The following is a 24,592-nucleotide window of genomic DNA, read 5'->3' as shown; positions in this document are numbered from 1 at the left end:
CACTTTTCACTTTCACACATTGGAGAAGGAGATTGCAACCCTCTCCAGTATTCTTGCCTGGAGAATCCCAGGGACAGGAGAGCCTGGTAGGCTGTCGTGTATGGGGTTGCACAGAGTCGGACCCCACTGGAATGATTTAGCAGCAGCAGCAGCAGCATAGCAGCTTTATCCATAATTGCCAAAACTTGGAAGAAATAAAAATAACTTTCAGCAAGTGAATGGTAAATAAACTGTGATACATCCAGAAAACAGAATATTATTCAGTAATGAAAGGACAGGATCTATCAAACCATACATAGAGAAAACTTATATGTATATTACTAAGTGAAATAAGCCAATCTGAAAATACTTTGTACTATATGATTGTATGATTCCTACTATATGACATTCTGGAAAAAGGAAAACTTTGCAGACAGTTAACAAATCAGGACAGGCAGGGTTGGATTTGGAGAAGGCCTGCTCAGTTATCAGACAAAGGTCCATCTAGTCAAAGCTATGATTTTTACTGTAGTTGTGTGTATGGATGTAAGAGTTGGACCATAAAGAAAGCTGAGCACTGAAGAATTGATGCATTTGAACTGTGGTGTTGGAGAAAACTCTTGAGAGTCCCTTGGACTGCACAGAGATCAAACCAGTCAGTCCTAAAGGAAATCAGTCCCAGATATTCATTGGAAGGTCGGATGCTGAAGCTGAAGCTTCAATACTTTGTCCACCTGATGTGAAGAGCTGACTCATTAGAAAAGATCCTGATGCTGGGAAAGACTGAAGGCAGGGAAAGAAGGGGACAATAGAGAATGAGGTGGTTGGATGGCATCACTGACTCAATGGACATGAGTCTGAGCAAGCCCCAGGAGTTGGTGATAGAGAAATCTGGTAGGCTGTCCATGGGGTTGCAAAAAGTCAGACATAACTGAATGCCTGAACTAAAATGACTGAATTGAACTGAGTAAAGAGTTGTGTCTGACTTCTTGTGGCCTCATGGACTGCAGCCTGTCGGGCTCCTCTGTCCATGGAATTTTCCCAGGCAAGAATATCAGAGTGGGTTTCTATTTCCTCCTCTAGTGGATCTTCCCAACTCAGGGATCAAACCTATATCTCCTGCATTACAGGTGTATTATTTACCACTGAGCCTCCTGGGAAACCAGGGTTGGATTTTAAGGCAGTGATAATAGTCACCTGATGCGAAGAGCTGACTCATTTGAAAAGACCCTGATGCTGGGAAAGATTGAGGGCAGGAGGAGAAGGGGATGACAGAGGATGAGATGGTGGATGGTATCACCAACTCAAAGAACATGCATTTGGGTGAACTCCCGGAATTGGTGATGGACAGGGAAGCCTGGTGTGCTGCAGTTCATGGGTTCGCAAAGAGTCGGACACCACTGAGGGACTGAACTGAACTGAATTGAATACTCAGTAGGTTATGATAATGATGGATACTTATAATTATACAGCTGTCCAAAACCATAGAATATACAACAGCAAGAGTGAGCTCCACAGTTTTAACAAATGTATCACCCTTGTGGGGAATGCTGTTAATGTGGGAGATTTGCATGTGTTACGGAGGGGATTATTTGGGAATTCTCTGTACCTTCTAGTTTTGTTATGAAACTAAAATGGCAGTAAAAAAAATAAATAAAAATCAAATGAAATACTGGTTCAGACCCTGTGAGAATGGCTAGAATTAGAAAGACTGCCAGTACCAACTGTTGACTAGAATGTGTTGCAATTGTATCTTTCATACATTGCTAATGGGAGAGTAAAATGGGACAATCAGTTTCAAGACAGCTTGGAAGTTTCTTTTAAATTAAACACATATTGTATGCGCCATTTATCAACTTATTGTCTCTCAACTCTGAATGCCCAGTTTATTGTATGCTCTATAATTAGCAATGAGATATGGCTAAATATTTTACTTTTAAAGTGAGCACAATGTTAAGCTTTCTCAATATAAACTGTTGGAAGGATATCTCAGGGGCTCATAATTCTTAAAATTTTCCACTTGGGTCTTGGTCAGAGGTAATCGTATGCAGATCACTGGTTGCCTGATACCAAAAATGTGGTAGGATTGACTTCAACTTTTCAGGAGGCAACTGTAGGGTGTTCCACGTAGTCATTATGATGCTGGTTACATGCGTGTATAACATTGTCAAAATTCACCAAACTGTTCTAAATTATATATGTTTTGTTTTGTGTAAATGATATACTAACAGACATTGTTTGAAAATAAGGATTTAATGCGTGGACAAGTAAATGAGACTTTGATATGTGTTTCAGAAAATATGAGTTGGATTCACAGAACACTGTGTGAATTTTACAAAATCACTTGACATACATGCCTTCTGTCCTATCCCAAAATGAGCAAAGCATACTTTATACAACCAGCACTAGATTTAAACTAATTTAAAGTTTGGTTGCAAAAAAAAAAAAAAAGTCTTAAAACAACACAAAAGAGCAATAAAGAAAAACGAATGCAACAGTTAAGTAATCTAGAAGAGGAGAACTGAATCATGGGAGAACTGAATCACCAGCTAGCTATTGAGTATATGCTTTGTACCGAGCCTTGTGCTAGAGTCAAGAAATATAAAGATTTCTTCAGTTAAGAGTCCTATAGACAGGGAGGTAAAGATCTTTATATGGAGTTGGGTAATATGTATTTACTGATGAAGATAATCCCAGAGTGTTTGCCAATGTATGCCATAGCAGAATAAGACCTGAACAAGGTGTATGAGAGACTGATTAGGTAGAAGAGATGAGGAACAAATGCTGTTGAGACTAAAAAAAAGGGGGGGGGGACAAATACAAGCTTTGAGGGAAATAATGAATTTGGCATCAAACAAAATCATTGGAATGTTTCCCTGTTCAGTATAGCTTGTCAGCCCACAAGAACAGATAGTGAACTTACAAACATAGATGAAATCACCCAGGAAGAGGTTAAAAAAGAACAGAAATTCAGGTATTAAAAATCAAGATTAAAGTGGCATTCTTAATGAAGAGTCAAAGTTAGGAAGAAGTGACTGTGGTAACCATTAGGCTATAAATATTTGATGTATTGAGGGTGCTCAGATAAGACCATGAATCAGAGTTATTTGGTGAGATGGTTTTGACAACAGGATTTACACTAAATTGCATTAATCTAAGAAGCAATGTCAGTTAATAATGAAGCTTAGCATGAGACAATAATAAGTGTTTTACATCTCAATAGTTTTATGGTTATAAAAACAAAAATTTCAAATCTATTATTTCATTGAATTTTTATAATCTTTTAAGGTGGAAAGGACATGCACATTTTGCAAATTTTCTAGTTAAGGAAATAAAATCTCTATCAAATTTAATTATTTTCCTGAGATCATACAGCTAGTAAATGAAAGCAATTGACTAGATACCTGAACAGATTTCTAACGCAATGAAGTTTCTACTATATAGCCTAATAGAAAATATCATTTTTTTCTCCTTTGTACAGTCACCAAATAATGGGAATATGACAATTACTTTTCTTTCACTTGGAGATGAAGCACATTAAGAATAGAAAAAGGTAATGGAGGTGACAAGAGGGAAGATTATGAGTTTTGGCATGTGCAGAGGTTTTAAATTTTTTTTAATATTTCAACATGCTTCTGTCCTAATGATGGGTTTCAGATAATAGTGATTATCACTGTTGGAATTAATTTTGTATATTGCTATACAGTAACCATTTAATCTAACTGGTTTGCTTTTACAGGCAATTATGAACTCTTGCTATTAACTTAATGAATGCATGCTTTCCTATTATCCATATATTTTATGTGATATTTGGAAGTTTGGGGCATAAAAAACTATAAAGGGAATCTACAATACACCACATTAAATTATGCTCACAATACTACTGAGAGTTTTGATAATACTAATGCCAACTTTCATATCCAAATAAAATACTCTTACTTGTAGTCCATAAGATATATGCGTCTTGGAGTAAAAGTGACAAATTGGTCCTGGTCCATCTACTCTCTGTCCTTGGATCTAACTTGTGGCATGATGATGAATATTTACAAGAGGGATGACCTAAGCTAGCAGTATTATTTTTGGCCCCGGTGAGTCTAATAAAAGATAAATCTATGATGCTAGCAGCCTCTATCCATCTTGAGAGAACATCAGAAAATACTATGTGGAAATGATTTAATCCATTTGGAGAAAAAAGTGCTCTTAGACCCACATAGCAATATAATTGTTTTATATATCATATTTGATATATCTTGCCTTTCCATAGCAAGGAATATAGGAGAAAAGATTAACTTGCTTCATGGCTAAATATAAATGAATTGGCATGCCTTGTTTTTGTTAAGGTGTCAAGCAACCAAATTTTTCTGAAGCTAATAGTAATTAATATATTATCCAAGAGACTGTCCTTGGTAGGAAGTGGAGAGTAAATATAACTCTTCATTTAGAGATTGATTGAACAGAGGCTCAGAAAGGGAAAATATTCAACATTACTTTTTTCTATAATTGTCATGATTAGCACATTTTAATAAAGAATTCTCTATATAGAAAACTTTCTCACTTTTGCTTTCAGTGTATTTCTTCCCATGTTTTTCTTGTATTATATTCATTTAGTATTTTTTTTAAACTCCCTAACTGAAAAGAATCTTTCAAAATCCAAACTGAGTCTTGTTCTTTACTGTATCTCTCATGACGCCTCTCATAATAGCCTGATCATAAACAGAGCAGTAAATTAAGAACAAATGTTTCTGGGAAAAAAGTTAAATGAATAAACACATTTGTTACCTAGGGATATGCAGTTGTTCTGGAGGTGAATCTAATCCTTGCTCTTATTCCCATTCTATTTGTTCTCAAAGTGCTATATGGAGAAAGTGTATTTTCTTACATTTGAGCAATATTATTTGCCAAGCCACTATCATGTTATAGTCACTGAGGACACAAGGATACAGAAGTAAATAAAACAGACAAACAAACAAAATCTCTAACCCAATAGAGCTTTCATGCTAATGGACAGGAATATGCAAGAAATAAATACACAAATGAACTATGTAATATGTGATATGGTGATAGGAACTATTGGGGAAAATAAAGCAGGACAAGTAAATAGGGAATGACAAATTAGGAACACTGTGAGAAACTAAGTTGGTAAAGAAGGGTCTAACTGAGAAAATAGGTATTTGAGTAAATATTTAATCGAGGTAAGGGAGTGAGTCACATAAATATTTATCAAAAGAGGAATCTAAGTAGAACATTCTTATGCAGCACTAGTCCTCAAGGAACATAGAACATCAAGAGGGTTAATCTTCTGGTAATCAATTAAAACCAATGGATTAGTAGAAGAAGATGACAGTTGAGAAGCAGTTGATAGGTCAGATACAAAGATATCTAATAATTGTAAGGACACTGGTTTTTACTGTGAGCAAAGTATATTTATTTGGAAGCTTGTTTTCATAGATCTACTCTGCTACTATGTTAAAATCAGACTCTAAATAAGGAAGGACATTAATAGGAATATCAACATAGAGGCTTTTTCTGTAATCCAGATAAAAGATGATGGTAAACTGAGTGAAGATGGCAGTGGTGGTGGTGAAAAGTGGCGTAACTTTAGGTATATTTTAAAAGTAGAACATAAAAGAATCCACAGATAAGTTGAATGTGGGTTTGAGAGAGAGAGGAATAAAAGGTAGCAACTGCACAGTTTTGTACTGAAGAGATGAAATAATTGAATTGTCATTAATGGGTACAGGGAAAACTTATTTTTTTTCTTTTTCTTCTTTGCTGGTGTGTGTCTAAAAACATTTGAAGTCGGGACTTTTCAGACATTCACTACCTCTAAGTTCAGCTCAGTTTAATCACTCAGTCGTGTCCAACTCTTTGCAACCCCACGAACCACAGCACTCCAGGCCTCCCTGTGCATCACCAATTCCAGGATTCCAGCCAAACCCATGTCCAGTGAGTCAGTGATGCCATTCAACCATCTCATCCTCTGTCATCCCCTTCTCCTCCTGCCCTCAATATTTCCAGCATCGGGGTCTTTTCAAATGAATCAGCTCTTTGCAGCAGGTTGCCAAAGTACTGGAGTTTCAGCCTCAATATCAGTCCTTTCAATGAACACCCAGGACTGATCTCCTTTAGAATCGACTGGTTGGATCTCCTTGCAGTCCAAGGGACTCTCAAGAATCTTCTCTAACACACAGTTCAAAGCATCAATTCTTCTATGCTCAGTTTCTTCACAGTACAACTCTCACATCCATACATGACCACTGGGAAAACCATAGCCTTGACTAGATGGACATTTGTTAGCAAAGTAATGTCTCTGCTTTTTCATATGCTGTCTAGGTTGGTAATAACTTTCCTTCCAAGGAGTAAGCATCTTTTAATTTCATGGCTGCAATCACCATCTGCAGTGATTTTGGAGCTCAGAAAAATAAAGTCTGTCACTTTTTCATTGATTCCCCATCTATTTACCATGAAGTGATGGGATCAGCTGCTATGACCTTAGTTTCCTGAATGCTATGAACTTAGTTTCCTGAATGTTGAGCTTTACGCCAACTTCTTCACTATCCTCTTTGACTTTCATCAAGAGGCTCTTTAGTTTTTCTTCACTTTCTGCCATAAGGGTGCTGTCATCTGCATATCTAAGGTTATTGATATTTCTGCCGGCAATCTTGATTCCAGTTTGTGCTTCTTCCAGTCCAGCGTTTCTCATGATGTACTCTGCATATAAGTTAAATAAGCAGGGGGACAACATACAGCCTTGACATACTCCTTTTCCTGTTTGGAACCGGTCTGTTGTCCCATGTCCAGTTCTAACTGTTGCTTCCTGACCTGCATATAGGTTTCTCAAGAGGCGAGTCAGGTGATCTGGTATTCCCATCTCTTGAAGAATTGTCCACAGTTTATTGTGATCCACACAGTCAAAGGCTTTGGCATAGTCAATAAAGCAGAAATAGATGTTTTTCTGGAACTTTCTTGCTTTTTCCATGATCCAGCAGATGTTGGCAATTTGATGTCTGGTTTCTCTGCCTTTTCAAAAACCAGCTTGAGCATCTGGAAGTTCATGGTTCATGTATTGCTGAAGCCTGGCTTGGAGAATTTTGAGCATTACTTTACTAGCATGTGAGATGAGTGCAATTGTGTGGTAGTTTGAGCATTATTTGGCATTGCCTTTCTTCGGGATTGGAATGAAAACTGACCTTTTCCCGTCCTGTGGCCACTGCTAATTTTTCCAAATTTGCTTGCCATAAGTGGAGATGCCAATTAGTGAAATCTGGAGAATAGAAATGACATTGTGCCTCAAATAAAAAATGTAGGGGTCATTAACATTTAGATGTTTTTTGAAGACAGGAACCTGAAGGAGATCACAAGAGGTAAAGAAGAGAATTCAAGGGAAAGGGGAAGAAAGAAAGGGACTAAATAGATGGTGTATGACAGTAGAGAGGACAGGTGAAATAAGCAGAGAAAATAAGAGAAAGGAAAAGAAATTAAGAACTGATTTTTGGAGTGTTACAATATTAAGAAAAGAAAAGAGATCCCAAAAAGGGAGAGGGGATATGTCCGTATTAGTTTTCTATTGCTGTTATAATGAGGTACTTAGTAGTTGTAACAGCAAATTAAATTTCCTAGAGTTTTGAAAAGCCAGAATCTGAAAATAGGCTTCACTGGATTACAATCAAAATGTTATCAGAGTATCCTTCCTTTTAGGGCATCCAGGGATGAATCTAGTTCCTTGCCTTTTCCAGTTTCTACAGGTAACTTTCATTGTTGGGCCCATAACCCCTCTCTTCCATTTTGAAAGCCAGTAAGTCCATCACTAAAACTTGTTTCTGTCATTATTTCTCCTTCTCTGATCTGACAAGCCTGTTTCCTCCTCCTATAAGAACCCTTGTGATTATACTCGGCCAACCTGGCTAATGCAGGATTATACTCATTTCAAGGTTTTTCATTATACTTATAAAGTCTCTCTCTTTCTCTTTTGTACATGTAAAACACACATTCACAAACTCTGGGAATTGGGACACAGATGTCTTTTGGAGGACCATTATTCTGCCTTTCTCAATGATGAGTTAACCAGCGAGGTAAAATTAACACCAGACAGTGTAGTGTATTGAAATTCAGATGAAATACATGCTTAAAAAGGAGAGGTGTTTCACTATGCCAAATATCAACTGATGGATCAAATAAGATGAGACTGGAAAATGATCACAGACATCATAGAGAAATTCGGATAAAAACTTAGGGGCAAAAGTCTTTTGGTATGGATCCTAAAGTGTGTGCGTGTAGAGAGAATTTTAGGCAACTGATGAGAGCAACTTTATCAAGGAATTTTGTTCCAAAAGTGAAAATAAAAACAAGTGACATACGGAAAGGAGCATAGCAGTCAGTAAAAAGTTAAAGCTAAATTTTAATGGGAGCAATAACATTTATAGGTTATATGCATAAGCATCATATGCGCACCAGCATACTAATATATGTTGATAGTAATGATTTAGATCAGCCTGAATGAAGCAGGAGAGAAAACATGTTAAACTGGTGCAAAGTCCTTGAGTAGCAAATGAAAATGTGATGCAGGACAGAGTGAAAGGATTAACATTTGTAAGCATAGAGCATGCCCATAAGAATGTATCTAAAGAAAAGTAACTAGGTAGTTAGATATGGGATGAAATTTTTTCATGTTTGCTTTATTCTCAATGAGATGGGAAGTAATGTTAGAATGAAAATGAAACAGAAGGCCTTAAGATTTATAGGAGAAATGAGAAAGTTTGAAGCAGTCATCCTTAAGAGTGAATGACTGGCTTAGGGAAAGACTGTATGATTTCTGGGCAGCAGTAAGGGAACACTTGAAGTTTATGTCATAAATGTATCATTATACATGGATGGGTGTGTGTGTGTGTGTGTGTGTGTGTGTGTGTGTGTGTGTATGTTGTGCATACACACATTTACAGTCATATTCAATTATTCAAGTACAGAGCCAGAATAGGCAAAAGACACAATTAAGAATGTAGCTATGATCTAGATTTCTATTACATTTTATGCATTATCTCTGTACAAATTGCTTTTCTGAAGATTTTATTAGAACTGTATGAGAGAGCAGATGATGGCCAGATTTACTCCATTCAGACTAACCTAATTTCATATTAGTGTAAAGGTCAGAGTGACACAAACAAAAAAGTTCTATTGAAAAAAAAAATTGAAATACTAAACACTCACTGTTGTTCACTTCAGTTCAGTTCAGTCGTTCAATCGTGTCCAGCTCTTTGCAAACCCATGAATTGCAGCACACAAGGCCTCCCTGTCCATCACCAACTCCCGGAGTCCACTCAGACTCACGTCCATCAAGTCAGTGATGCCATCCAGCCATATCATCCTCTGTCGTCCCCTTCTCCTCCTGCCCCCAATCCCTCCCAGCATCAGAGTCTTTCCCAATGAGTCAACTCTTCACATGAGGTGGCCAAAGTACTGGAACTTCAGCTTTAGCATCATTCCTTACAAAGAAATCCCAGGGTTGATCTCCTTCAGAATGGTCTGGCTGGGTTTCCTTGAAGTCCAAGGGACTCAAAAGAGTCTTCTCCAAACCCACAGTTCAAAAGCATCAATACTTCAGTGCTCAGCCTTCTTCACAGTCCAACTCTCCCATCCAAACCATAGCCTTGACTAGACGGACCTTAGTTGGCAAAGTAATGTCTCTGCTTTTGAATATGCTATCTAGGTTGGTCATAATTTTTCTTCCAAGGAGTAAGTGTCTTTTAATTTCATGGCTGCAGTCATCTGCAGTGATTTTTGAGCCCCCCAAAATAAAATCTGACACTGTTTCCACTGTTTCCCCATCTATTTCCCATGAAGTGATGGGACAAAATGCCATGATCTTCATTTTCTGAATGGTAAGTTTTAAGCCAACTTTTTCACTCTCCAGTTTCACTTTCATCAAAAGGTTTTTAGCTCCTCTTCACTTTCTGCCATAAGGGTAGTCTCATCTGCATATCTGAGGTTATTGATATTTCTCCCAGCAATCTTGATTCCAGCTTGTGTTTCTTCCAGCCCAGTGTTTCTCATGATGTACTTTGCATATAAGTTAAATAAGCAGGGGGACAACATACATCCTTGACGTACTCCTTTTCCTATTTGAAACCAGTCTGTTGTTCCATGTCCAGTTCTAACTGTTGCTTCCTGAACTGCATACAGATTTCTCAAGAGGCAGGTCAGGTGGTCTGATATTCCCATCTCTTTCAGAATTTTCCACAGTTTATTGTGATCCACAATCAAAGGCTTTGGCATAGTCAATAAAGCAGAAATAGATGTTTTTCTGGAACTCTCTTGCTTTTTTGATGATCCAGCGGATGTTAGCAATTTGATCTCTGGTTCTTCTGCCTTTTCTAAAACCAGCTTGAACATCAGGAAGTTCACTGGTCACATATTGCTGAAGCCTGGCTTGGAGAATTTTGAGCATTACTTTACTAGCATGTGAGATGAGTTCAATTGTGTGGTAGTTTGAGCATTCTTTGGCATTGCCTTTCTTTGGGATTGGAATGAAAACTGACTTTTTCCAGTCCTGTGGCCACTGCTGCATTTTCCAAATTTGCTGGCATATTGAGTGCAGCACTTTCAAAGCATCATCTTTCAGGATTTGAAACAGCTCAACTGGAATTCCATCACCTCCACTAGCTTTGTTCGTAGTGATGCTTTCTAAGGCCCACTTGACTTCACATTCCAGGATGTCTGGCTCTAGATGAGTGATCACACCATTGTGATTATCTGGGGTCATGAATATCTTTTGTAGAGTTCTTCTGTGTAATCTTTCCACCTCTTCTTAATATCTTCTGCTTCTGTTAGGTCCATACCATTTCTGTCCTTTATCGAGCCCATCTTTGCATGAAATGGTCCCTTGGTATCTCTAATGTTCTTGAAGAGATCTCTCGTCTTTCCCATTCTGTTCTTTTCTTCTATTTCTTTGCATTGATCGCTGAAGAAGGCTTTCTTATCTCTTCTTGCTATTGTTTGGAATTTTGCATTCAGATGCTTATATCTTTCCTTTTCTCCTTTGTTTTTCGTCTCTCTTCTTTTCACAGCTATTTGTAAAATGCTTCTAACATGATGTTCTTTTCCCTTTAGAGAGCCATTACTTCCTGAAGTATTACAGTTACATGAGTTGGATAGGATACACTCTATATCCAGTTCTAGGGCTGGCCATGATATATGTGAGCACACATCAACATTCAGAGAAGCTGGGGCTGATGATATAGAACTAAGTCATCATACAGGTACATTCCATTGAATATAGTTATTTGTTCAGTGTTAGCACAAGCAGTATAAACATAAAGATTTCTGAAACATTATAGTCGGTGTTCAATGAAACGTTTAAAAAATATAAACTGTTAGCTCAGTTCAGTTGCTCAGTCGTGTCCGACTCTTTGTGACCCCATGAATTGCAGGACGCCAGGACTCCCTGGCCATCACCAACTCCCGGAGTTCACTCAGACTCATGTCCATCGAGTCAGTGATGTCATCCAGCCATCTCATCCTCTGTTGTCCCCTTCTCCTCCTGCCCCCAATCCCTCCCAGCATCAGAGTATTTTCCAATGAGTCAACTCTTTGGATGAGGTGGCTGAAGTATTGGAGTTTCAGTTTGGCATCATTCCTTCCAAAGAAATTCCAGGGTTGATCTTCAGAATGGATTGGTTGGATCTCCTTGCAGTTCAAGGGACTCTCAAGAGTCTTCTCCAACACCATAATTCAAAAGCATCAATTCTTTGGTGCTCAGCTTTCTTCACAGTCCAACTCTCACATCCATACATGACCACAGGAAAAACCATAGCCTTGACTAGATGGACCTTAGTCAGCAAAGTATTGTCTCTGCTTTTGAATATGCTATCTAGGTTGGTCATAACTTTTCTTCCAAGCAGTAAGCATCTTTTAATTTCATAATGGAGTATAATTTCCTCTGTTCTGTCTCATCACAACAAAAATTTGAAGTGATGGACGTTCAAGCCCTTGGTGCATCACAGCTCTTGGACAGTGTTACAGCTCTGTATTATAGCTCAGTTTTACTGAGAAAATAAAAGGAAAATACATCCTCAAGGCGTGAGGGCATGCCAGCCCAGAAGACATGAAGAGGAGAGAGAAAGAGAGAGAGAGAGAAAGAAAGACTGAGAATGTGCATTCAGGGGAGAGAGACAGAGAATGTGCATTGGGGAGAGAGGCCCTTGGTCTTTTGTCTCCTCTTTTTATATGATTTTTCCTCCCCATGACCTGTCCTGTGTAAACGGGGCTAGCCAGGAGAGCCATTTGTTCTACTTGAGGTCTTCACTCCAGTTCTCAGAACTTCCGTTGTTGTATTTTCTCAGGCTTTCCCCTTCCTTGTGTTTTATCCACTGTCATTCTGGACTCCTTTTCCTATTCTAACTACCTAACAACACAAAGAAACTTTTAGGTCTACCCACTGCCACTGAACAACAGATTGCAATTACAACCAAAGTCAGATTTCAGACGAAAACTTTTCATGGGGGAGCTTACACAGAGAGGAGTGGAACTGTGGCCCTGATATTATTTTATCTCTCACCCCTACTGCCACAATATATTTAGTTATAACAGCTACTGGATTATATAATCAAAGTCATCTTGAACTTAGTTTTCTGGTACAACTGCAAGTATCCTAAATATTGCAACACAGAAATGATGCTTCTGCACTGTGGTGTTGGAGAAGACTCTTTAGAGTCCCTTGGACTGCAAGGAGATCCAACCAGTCCATTCTGAAGGAGATCAGCCCTGGGATTTCTTTGGAAGGAATGATGCTAAAGCTGAAACTCCAGTACTTTGGCCACCTGATACAAACAGTTGACTCATTGGAAAAGATTCTGATGCTGGGAGGGATTGAGGGCAGGACGAGAAAGGGAAGGAAGAGGATGAGATGGCTGGATGGCATCACTGACTCGATGGATGTGAGTCTGAGTGAAGTCTGGGAGTTGGTGATGGACAGGGAGGCCTGGCATGCTGCGATTCATGGGGTCGCGAAGAGTCAGACACGACTGAGCGACTGAACTGAACTAAACTGAATTTTAGCTTGCTTACTCACTCTTTGAGTTATTACTTGAGCTTTATAATGATACATTTAATAAAATTGCAGTGACCTTGGATATCATCTATGCAGAAGTTTAACCTATATTTTAAATTTTCATATAGCATTACTAGCAACTGAATTATAACATTTCAATATTCAGTCAGGAAAATAAAACCCATATCAATTAACTGAAGTGAAAAAAAATGTAATACAATTTTGAAACTATTAGAAAATCCATAAGAACAATTAGGAAATATGAAGTAGCCCTGAGATTAGCACATAACGGAGATGCTCTCAAATTTAGGAATATATTTTATTGAGGCAGGGACCAAGGAAGGAGATTGCTAACACCATCTAGAGTCACAACTACACACGAGAAACAATAATAGGGTAGATCCTACTTGCAGAAGCTCAACCATAGGAAGCAGTAGACACTGTTAATTTGTCAAAGGTGGGGACTTCTTCCTTCCTTTCACGCTTCAATCTCTGTGGGGCCCTAAATGGGAAAACTTAAAAAAGAAGGGCTACCTTTGTGGTCAGAAACTAAGATGGCGCCTGGCGGAAGAGATAGGGGTGTGGTCTATGTTGTTTGTCAAAGTTTTTGATTGGCTCTCTTGATTTCCGTGCACGTGGACAGCGTGTGATCACCATAGACTCCTGTTATAATGAAGGCACATGACGATTTGACCTTTAACATGATTGGTGCAACTATGGAAAGTCCCTCACACCCCCCCCCCCCCCCCGCTTGCCTTTATAAGCCGGGAGCTTGCGGCAATAAAGTGGAACTGCTTAGACAGAACCCCTGTTGCGTCTGATTGTCTCTCACTCGCCGAGGGGCTGGGTTGGCAGACAGCAGGCTCACCTCTCCTCGGGACCCCTTGGCATTGCTGAGGGAATTTCCACTGCCTCTCTCTTTCTGTGGAGCGCCCCCCTCAGAAACTGGTGCCCAACATGGGGCGCGAAGTGGATGGACAGAGGTGGTGACACTGTGAAGCTCTGAAAGAAGGAGCAACAAAGGACCCTAAGCTGGTCACAACACAGCACTCCCCTTTAGAGGAGTATCACCCGAGGTAAGCCAGACTTCAAGGTGGGTCCCCCTCCGTTTTGAGGGAAGTGGCAAAAAACTCTCCTGACTTATTTTCCTTCTCCTCTTCTTTTCTGATCTATCCTTAACTCCTTTTTCGGGAGTTTCAGTGAATAGGCGAACGGTTGTGGAGGCAATTGATGAGTCCTGGCTAGGGCTACACTCTGGCAGACTTCGAAGGCCCTGCAACAGGTAAGCCTCAGGAACTAGAGCCCAACCAGGTGAAACTCTCCTTTAATCATTCTTAACTGAGGACGTGGCTTAGAATCTTCCCTGTGGGCACGGGTCAGGCACTTGAAGGCCATAAGGGCGCCTGCCACTTGAAGGCTCCCGTGACAGGATAAGGGGGTCACCGAATGGGCTAGAAACCTCTAGGGTGCCCACCCCCAGCAAGAAAACTTCCGTGCAATGACACAGGCACATAAACAGTTCCAAAAGCATACCATAAGCCCAACTTCCTGGCCACCACCACTCCCGGTAGGATTTTTGGTGGTTGTCCTCAGTGACTTTTCTTTCTATTCTCCCTCGGCAGCATGGGAAATAACATAGGGAAATCTGATGAGCCCACACTCAAGGCACTGAGATATATGCTCATAAGCAGGGGACTTGAGATTTCTGATGCTCAGGCCATTAAGGTCTGGGGGACCATTGTACGGTTGGCCCCCTGGGTTGCTTCAGCTAATCTGTTCTCTTGGGACACTTGGGATCAAGTACAAACCCTTGCTAGGCAGCGAGAGGTTCAATATGGCGAGGAGCCCCCCCTTAGGGTTCTGTCTGACCATTTCGGCCCTCAAGCTCTGCTTTTCATGGAGCGAGGAGCATGTCACTGGTATGGGTACCCCAATTCAAAATCAGAAAAACAATGGGAAAAGTTTGATGAGGAACAAGTCATGTTGGACCAAAATATAGCAAAAGAGACTGTAGGGAATAAAGACTCTAGAGCAAATAGTGGGCCATGGAAGCCTTTCAGGGATGATAAAAGGGTGGAAGAGAATAGAGACCCCTTTGATGCCTCAGGACCAGGAGCCCAGGGGAGAGATCTGTGCCCCTTCCTGCCTTCTCCATTTGAGGAAGTTTCAGGAGCACCTTGAGTGGAAAAGATGATGAGGTCACCTTGGAAAGGGAAAATCTATCCTGGGGACCCTTGGGGATCCCCGCTGCCCTTTACTGGCCCGACTCAAGCCTTTCCTGTAAATGTTAACCCAGGGGGAATAGGCTGGCAGCCTGGTACCCATGGGAGGCCAATGATTTAAAAGAGCTCAAAAAGGCAGTGGCAGAGGATGGCCCGAACTCCCCGGGGGCAAAAACTATTCTCAAGGGCCTGGCTCATCAACCTTGTACGACCCAAGACTGGAAGATGCTATGTAAGGCAGTGCTCCCCAGCAACACCTATATCAAATGGTGTGCCTTTTTCAAGGAAGAGTGTCATGCTGTTTTCTGACAGTCTTTATGTAGTAAACTTGCTTCCAGGATTGCTAAATTCTCACATATGGCTAGATAACAATCCTATTACCCCCATTATGATACAAGCCTGTACCCTGTTACTTGAACAGGTTAACCCCATTTATGTACACCATCTTAGGGGTCATCAAAATTTACCTAGATTGCTTTCAATGGGAAATTCTCTGGTCGATAGAGCGGCCTCCCTTACAATCCAAGCTTGTAAATTACAAGACACCTATGATCTTCACAACCTTACTCATATAAATTGGAGAGGATACATAAAAGGTTCCCACAGATCCCTATTAGAAAATTAAAGAAAATTATACATACTTGTAAATCCTGTCTTCCTTATTTACAAGTACCGCCTTTACAGCCCCCAGGAGTAAACCCTCGAGGGCTAAAACCCAGTGTGCTGTGGCAAACTCATGTGACCCATTATTCTCCTTTTGGAAAACTTAAGTTTTTGTGTCTATTGACACTTACTCTCATGCCTGCTGGGCTACTGCCCACACAGGAGAAAAAGCAAAACATGCTCAAAGCCATTTTTTTACAATATTCTGCCACGTTCGGCCTTCCCCATCAAATATAAACAGATAATGGCCCTTGCTTCATCAGCTGGAGCTTACAGAAATTTTTCCAACAATGGCACATTCGTCATAACACCGGAATCCCACATAACCCCCAGGGACAAGCCATAATTGAGCACCACCATCAAAATTTAAAGGCTCAATTACAAAAACAAAAAGGGGGGATAAGCCCTCACCAGCAACTTGGAATGGCCCTCTTTACTCTAAACATTTTAAAATTTTCAAAAAATGAACTGATACCATGTTTTCGAAAACATTGGTCTAACCAAGAAATGAAACCTGAAATACAAGTGAGATGGAAAGACCCCAACACTGGCCGGTGGAAGGGGCCCGATCCACTCCTTACAATGGGAAGAGGATTCGGATGCATATTCCCCATTGGGGACCCCAGCCCTATATGGGTGCCAGCAAGGAATCTTAAATTTACACCACAAGAGAGAGGTCAAATCTCAAAATCTGACACAGATTAAAGAGACACTCACATATTGAGCCCGAGAACAAAAAGTTCCTGAGGCGATCTTTTTCCCTTTCAGATCATCGATGCAGCGACCCTGGTGGACACTGCTCCTGGTGATCGTCGAATTACCTATCCTCTCCTTGCTGACCTTCGTCATTGCCACGGCTGTGCAACAGTTTTTAGAATCTTTAAAATCTGGATTTAACGACACACAAGGCCATCAACCATGAGGGTACAATAGTGTCAGCATCCGTGCTGGGAGTTCAACAAGCTCAGACCATCGAGGTTATAAACAACATATCCACTGCCTCTGCTCAAGGATTTCAAACCAGCTCGAACACCTGAGACCTGCCATAACGGGACTCCAACAACAGCTTGATCTCCATGCCAGAGCGATTGAGATGTTGAGTGTTCTGGTGCGCATAGACTGCGATGTGAGATACCCTAGCTTTTGTCTGACAGCTTTTCCAGTGTTAAATGAGACTCTAACAGGTGAAAAAGGGAGCAATGGATCTATGGGACTGGATAAAAAGTCCATTTACCTGGTTTAAAAATACCTTCTATCTGATTGTTTTTGTTGTTCTGCTTGTTGTAATGTTAAAGGTAAAAAATCTCACAGCCCGCAATAGGCGCTTACAGCAAAAAATAGTTATGCTTGCCCAGGTCATGGAAAAGGAGCCCCACATTGAGTACCCACAAAACCCCTGGATTAATTAGCCCTTAAAGAGATTAACCAAGACATATAAATAAAAGAGTTCTAGATGCCCATCGTCTAGAGAGATTCCGCCTAGCCCCCAAGAGGTGGCTGGATAGCCAATGACGGGTAAGACCCTCAGAGGAGGGCAACCTAAGACAGGCACAGCTGCAAGAGGGGCTGGCGAGGCTGGAGGTTGGCCGCCTACAGCTTTACGCCTTGCTCTACAAAACATCAATACAAATGTCTCGAGGGCTTAAATAAAATAAAAAAGGGGGAGACGTGGGGCCCTAAATGGGAAACCTTAAAAAAGAAGGGTTAGCTTTGCGGTCAGAAACTAAGATGGCGCCTGGTGGAAGAGATAGGGGCGTGGTCTATGTTGTTTGTCAAAGTTTTTGATTGGCTCTCTTGATTTCCATGCACGTGGACAGCGCGTGATCACCATAGACTCCTGTTATAATGAAGGCACATGATGATTTGACTTTTAACGTGATTGGTGCAACTATGGAAAGTCCCTTGCAAAACGCCCCCTGCTTGCCTTTATAAGCTGGAAGCTTGCAGCAATAAAGAGGAACTGCTTAGACGGAACCCCTGTTGTGTCTGATTGTCTCTTGCTCGCCAAGGGGCTGGGTTGGCAGACAGCAGGCTCACCTCTCTTTGGAACCCCTCAGCTTTGCTGAGGGAAGTTCCACTGCCTCTCTCTTTCTGTGGAGCACCCCCTGCAAATCTCCTGCCAGTAACTTGCATTAATCAAAACAGTTGGCAAGTAGCCTGGGGAAAAACAAATAAAAAAATGTAAAAAAAAAGTTTTTAGAGAAGAATCAGTTCCTCTGCTAAGAAGATCAGGGCATGATAGTGAGAGAAAACAGGCAAATGACAGGAACATGGGGATATAATATGTCCTTGAATACTATATTAGTTAATTGTAAGTTGCCTACTCTTTGTTTAACAGATAAATCCCAAATTTCAGTAGTTTAACAAGCACAAGTCTTATTTATCATTCAGTTAATTATAACTTTCTGTTCATTTCCAAGGCAAACCATTCAATATCATGGTAATTCAAGTCTATGCTGAAGAAGCTGAAGTTGAATGGTTCTATGAAGACCCACAAGACATTCTAGAACTAATACCCAAAAAGATGTTCTTTTCATTATAGGGGACTGGAATGCAGAAGTAGGAAGTCAAGAAACACCTGGAGTAACAGGCAAATTTGACCTTGCTGTTCAGAATGAAGCAGGGCAAAGGCTAATACAGTTCTGCCAAGAGAACACACTGGTCATAGCAAACACCCTCTTCCAACAACACAAGAGAAGACTCTACACATGGACATTACTGGATAGTCAACACCAAAATCAGACTGATTATATTCTTTGCAGCCAAAGGTGGAGAAGCTCTATACAGTCAGCAAAAACAAGACCGGGAGCTGACTGCAGCTCAGATCATGAACTGCTTATTGCCAGATTCAGACTGAATTTGAAGACAGTGGGGAAAACCACTAGACCCTTAAGATATGACCTAAATCAAATCCCTTATGAATATACAGTTGTAGTGAGAAATAGATTTAAGGGACTAGATCTGATAGACAGAGTGCCTGATGAACTATGGATGGAGGTTCATGACATGTACAGGAGAGAGGAATAAAAACCATCCCCAAGAAAAAGAAATGCAAAAAAGCAAAATGGCTATTTGAGGAGGCCTTACAAATAGCTGTGAAAAGAAGAGAAGTGAAAAAGCAAAGGAGAAAAGGAAAGATATACCCGTTTGAAGGCAGAGTTCCAAGGAATAGCAAGTGGAGATAAGAAGCCCTTCCTCAGCGATCAATGCAAAGAAATAGAGAAAAACAGTAGAATGGGAAAGATTAGAGATCTCTCCAAGGAAATTAGAGATACTAAGGGAGCATTTCATGCCAAGATGGGCTCGATAAAGGACAGGAATGGTATAGACCTAACAGAAACAGAATATATTCAGAAGAAGTGGCAATAATACACAGAAGAACTGTACAAAAAAGATCTTCATAACCTACATAATCACAATGGTGTGATCACTCACCTAGAGCCAGACATCTTGGAATATGAAGTCAAGTGGGCCTTAGGAAGCATCCCTATGAACAAAGCTAGTAGAGGTGATGGAATTCCAGTAGAGCTGTTTCAAATCCTAAAAGATGATGATGTGAAAGTGCAGCACTCAATATGCCAGCAAATTTGGAAAATGCAGCAGTGGCCACAGGACTGGAAAAGGTCAGTTTTCATTCCAATCCCAAAGAAAGGCAATGCCAAATCATGCTCAAAATTGCACCCATCTCACACGCTAGTAAGGAGAAGGCAATGGCACCCCACCCTAGCCCTCTTGCCTGGAAAATCCCATGGACAGAGGAGCCTGGTGTGCTGCAGTCCATGGGGTCGCTGAGAGTTGGACACAACTGAGCAACTTTGCTGGGGTCCAGCCCCGGTGGATCCAAGGTGATTCAAAGGTGGGGATGGAGTTGGTGTCCTTGGAAATAACTTATTTAATTACAGATAGAGAGGGATTAGAAAATTAGCAGAGAAAAAGAGGCTGAATAACTTGGTTTACATGGAATACCAATCACCACCTAGGTAGGCCGCAGGTGTTTTCCCGTTCTCCCGAAGGAGAGGAGGCACTGAGGCCCCACCGGTCCGATCTTAGAAGCCCAGGCAAAATTAGCAGGCTTGGTGGGTACCCATGCGCCAGATGGGAATTCGGCCAGAAAATAGTAGGAGAGAAAAAGAGGCTGAATAACTTGATTTACGTGGGATACCAATAAAATTCCAAGACAAGGAATTTGCCCTATCTACGTTGGGCCACCGGTGCCACTTGAATATTGGAAAGTGCCCCTCCTTGGGCTCCTTCTCGCATGGGCTTGAAAACCGGGACAAGTAAGTAGACATGGCGAGCAACCACACTCTAGATGGGAATTCAGCCAGAAAAATGGGGAGCAAGAAAGAAGCGACATGGGGGAATCAGTCTTTCCGGAAACTGATCCGATTTCTTTATTTGGGGGTTTGCTTATATACCTTTTGTTACACATAGGGATGAATACAGAGTCACGTGGGGGTCAGCAGTCCTGACTTTTATCAAAATCAGGTGCTTTACATAAAAAAAGGTCTTAGGGGTTTGACATCATCTTCTGGCCATGAGGCCTGCTGACATTTTACGACCCTTTCTTTCTGATAACCAAAAAACTTATTTTTTCCCAGAGTGTTTTTTCTTAAACCAGGCACCACCCTCCAAATAAAGTTGCATTCCTATAGGGTGAGGGTGTAATGAGTTACAATCAAGAAAGGAATTTATTTAACCCAAGGTTAACATGATTAATCTTAAAGGTTAATACTTATTTCTCCTATATGCTAGTTATATTCATTATAAGGGCATGGAAAATGGAGATTTAGCAGCAAACATCAGCCCAACAAATGAAAATCCTTTCACCAATGTTCCCCTTAAGATCTATTTAGTCTTAAGATAGTGATAAAGTTACATTTTTGCATAGCAAGGACACAGTGATTTATAACAAAGTACAGTGATCTATTACAAAAGAGAAAATTCATTAACTCAAAAAGTCTAGTATTGCTAACATTAAAAACGACTATATTTCCTTTTCTATATTCCAAATACATTGATTAATATATTCCCAGGTGCCTAAGGATATGGAGGACTGGCAGCAATCATTGACTCAACAATGAGTAAAGCCCCCCTTCTCCAGGGGATCTTCCCAACCCAGGGATTGAACCCAGCTCTCCCATACTAGGGGCAGACGCTTTAACCTCTGAGCCATCAGGGAAGCCCCTATGCTAATTTAGACTCTCAAAATACTCCAAACTCTCTGCTGTTTATTGTTGAGATGTAGTAAACAATCATGTGCATAGTGGCAGGAGTATGGATAATCCTGTCACACAAGCTAGTTTGCCAGCAGAGAGATTTGACCTGAGGCACCCTTGTCACACCCAGGGCAGGGAATTAGCAGCAACTATTGGCACAACAAATGAAAAGCCCTTCACCAATATAATTCCTAACCAACCCACTATACTAATAATTTCTAACTTCCCAAAAGAATTTTCCTTTAGTAAGTCTAAAACATCTCGTGCCTTGCATGGTCGGGAGGCGTAAACAATCACATGTGGCTGGACGAACCTATACAGGTAGTCTAGATAACCTTCAGAGGAGTTCATAAGTTGAAACACTCTTGTCACTCCCAGGAATTTTTATTAAGTGGAGCTGCAAGTTAACTCCTTCTCCGAGAGAAATGGTGATGGGAGAGAACCCACCGTAAAGTCAGAGGTGTAGGTGAGAGCATAAAACAGACTCTGGTTTTGGGGGTAGATGCTCAGGAACAGGGGGTTTCCTGAGGCTTGATCACACCTTTGCGTATGCCAAGCCTCCTTCCTCATGACCTTTGCCATGGGCGGAGTTCCTCACGCTGGCTCCCGGCACAACTTCACTTTCACTTTTCACTTTCATGCATTGGAGAAGGAAATGGCAACCCACTCCAGTCTTCTTGCCTGGAGAATCCCAGGGACGGGGAAGCCTGGTGAGCTGCCATCTATGGGGTCTCACAGAGTTAGACATGTTCAAGCTGGTTTTAGAGAAGGCAGAAGAACCAGAGATCAAATTGCCAACATCTGCTGGATCATGGAAAAAGCCAGAGTTCCAGAAAAACATCTGTTTCTGCTTTATTGACTATGCCAAAGCCTTTGACTGTGTGGATCACAATAAACTGTGGAAAATTCTGAAAGAGATGGGAATACCTGACCACCTGACCTGCTTCTTGAGAAACGTGTATGCAGTTCAGGAAGCAACTGTTAGAACTGGACATGGAACAACAGACTGGTTCCCAATAGGAAAAGGAGTACGTCAAGTCTGTATATTGTCCCCCTGCTTATTTAACTTATATGCAGAGTACATCATGAGAAACGCTTGGTTGGAGGAAGCACAAGCTGGAATGAAAATTGCCGGGAGAAATATCGATAAACTCAGATATGCAGATGACAGCATCCTTATGGCAGAAAGTAAAGAAAAACTAAAGAGCCTCTTGATGAAAGTGAAAGAGGAGAGTGAAAAAGTTGGCGTAAAGCTCAACATTCAGGAAACTAAGATCATGGCATCTGGTCCCATCACTTCATGGCAAATAGATGGGGAAAATGTGGAAATAGTGGCTGCCTTTATTTTTCTGGGCTCCAAAATCACTACAGATGGTCACTGCAGCCATGAGATTAAGACACTTACTCCTTGGAAGGAAAGTTATGACCAACCTAGACAGCATATTAAAAAGCAGACATTCTTTGCCAACAAGGTTCTGTCTAGTCAAGGCTATGGTTTTTCCACTGTTCATGTATGGATGTGAGAGTTGGAATATAAAGAAAGCTGAGAGCAGAAGAATTGATGCATTTGAACTGTGGTGTTGGAGAAGACTCCTGAGAGTCCCTTGGACTGCCAGGAGATCCAATCAGTCTGTTCTGAAGGAGATCAGCCCTGGGATTTCTTTGGAAGGAATGATGCTAAAGCTGAAACTCCAGTACTTTGGCCACCTCATGAGAAGAGTTGACTCATTGGAAAAGACTCTGATGCTGGGAGGGATTGGGGGCAGGAGGAAAGATCCAACCAGTCCATCCTAAAGGAGATCAGTCCTGGGGTTCATTGGAAGAACTAATGTTGAATCTGAAACTCCAATACTTTGGCCACCTAATGCAAAGAGCTAACTCACTGGAAAAGTCCCTGATGCTGGGAAAGATTGAGGGCAGGAGGAAAAAGGGACAACAGAGGATGAGATGGCTGGATGGCAGCATTGACTCGATGGACATGAGTTTGGGTGAACTCTGGGTGTTGTTGATGGACAAGGAGGCTTGGCATTCTGCAGTTCATGTGTTCGCATAGAGTCGGACAGGACTGAACAACTGAACTGAACTGAACTGAAGTATAATCAGGATTTTCAAGTTAGTAAGGGAACAAGATCTTTCCATTTTATGATACTATCATATTTTAAGTCTTTATAGTACTTCCACGTAATCGACAGTGGAGAAAAAGAGATGGGAGATCACGCATGAAAGATCTTTCAAGTGTATGATGTTGGGAAGTCATTTTGTTTTCTCCCAGTTTTGTTGAGATTAATTGACATATGGCATTGTGTAAGTTTAAGTATTATGTATTAATTCAATAAACTAATATATTGTAAAATGATTGTCAACATAGCATTAGCTAACACCTACGTCAAGTCACATAATTATTATTTCCCTTTTGTGATGAGAATATTTAACATAGGCCATCTTAGAATTTTTCTACTATATTATCCAGTATTGTGAATTATGTCACAATGCTGTACATTAGATTCCCAACAGTTACTAATCTTCTAACTGGAAGTTTATACCCTTTGGTCAACATCTCCCATTTCCCACTCTTCCTGACAGGCCCCTAGTAAGCATCTTTCTTCTCTTTGTTTCTATGAATTTTTTTCTTTTTTGTACATTGCACATATAAGTGAGATCAGACAGTGTTTGTCTTTCTCTGTCTGACATTTCACTTAACATAATACATTTAATATCCATCCATGTATTCAGAGACAGTAGGAGTTTCTCCTTATGGCTGAGTGATATTCCATTGTGTTTGTGTGTGTCTGTATGTGTGTACACATATACATACACACATATATGGCTCACATCTTCTTTATCTATTATTGGACATTTAATTTAGTTCATATGTTGGCTATTATGAATTATACTTCAGTAAACATGGGGATACAAGCATCTCTTTGATATCTTGTTTTGACTTCCTTTGGATATACATTCCGAATTAGGATTGCTAGGTCATAATATATTTCACTTTTAATTATTTGAGGAAACTCTATATGGTTTTGCATAATGGCTGTACCAATTTACATTCTTATGAAGAGTGCACAAGGGTTTTCTTTACTCCATATGCTTGCCAACACTTCAGCAGGCTTTGATGTTTTGATTTGTATATTCTTGATGGTTAGTGTGTTGGCATCTTTTCCTGTGCCTGTTGGACAAAAGGATGGATGTCTGGATGTCTTCTTGGGAAGACATGGGTGTCTTCTTGGGGAAAAAAAAAAAAATATATATATATATATATATTTAATTCATTTGTTCTCTTCAATTCCAAAGTTTGCTTTTCATCTTGCTGTTTCTTTTGGTGGGCAGAAGCTTTTTAGTTGATATGTTCCCCCTTGATTTTTGCTTTCATTGTTCATGCATTTGATGTCTTGTCAATATATATATATATATATATATATATGTATAGATATATAAAATAAAAAAAAAAATAAAAGAGAGAA

The sequence above is a fragment of the Oryx dammah genome, unplaced genomic scaffold, assembly GCF_014754425.2.
Source record: "Oryx dammah isolate SB20612 unplaced genomic scaffold, SCBI_Odam_1.1 HiC_scaffold_17, whole genome shotgun sequence".
Taxonomy (NCBI): Eukaryota; Metazoa; Chordata; class Mammalia; order Artiodactyla; family Bovidae; genus Oryx; species Oryx dammah.
Note: the sequence above shows the minus strand (reverse complement) of the source record.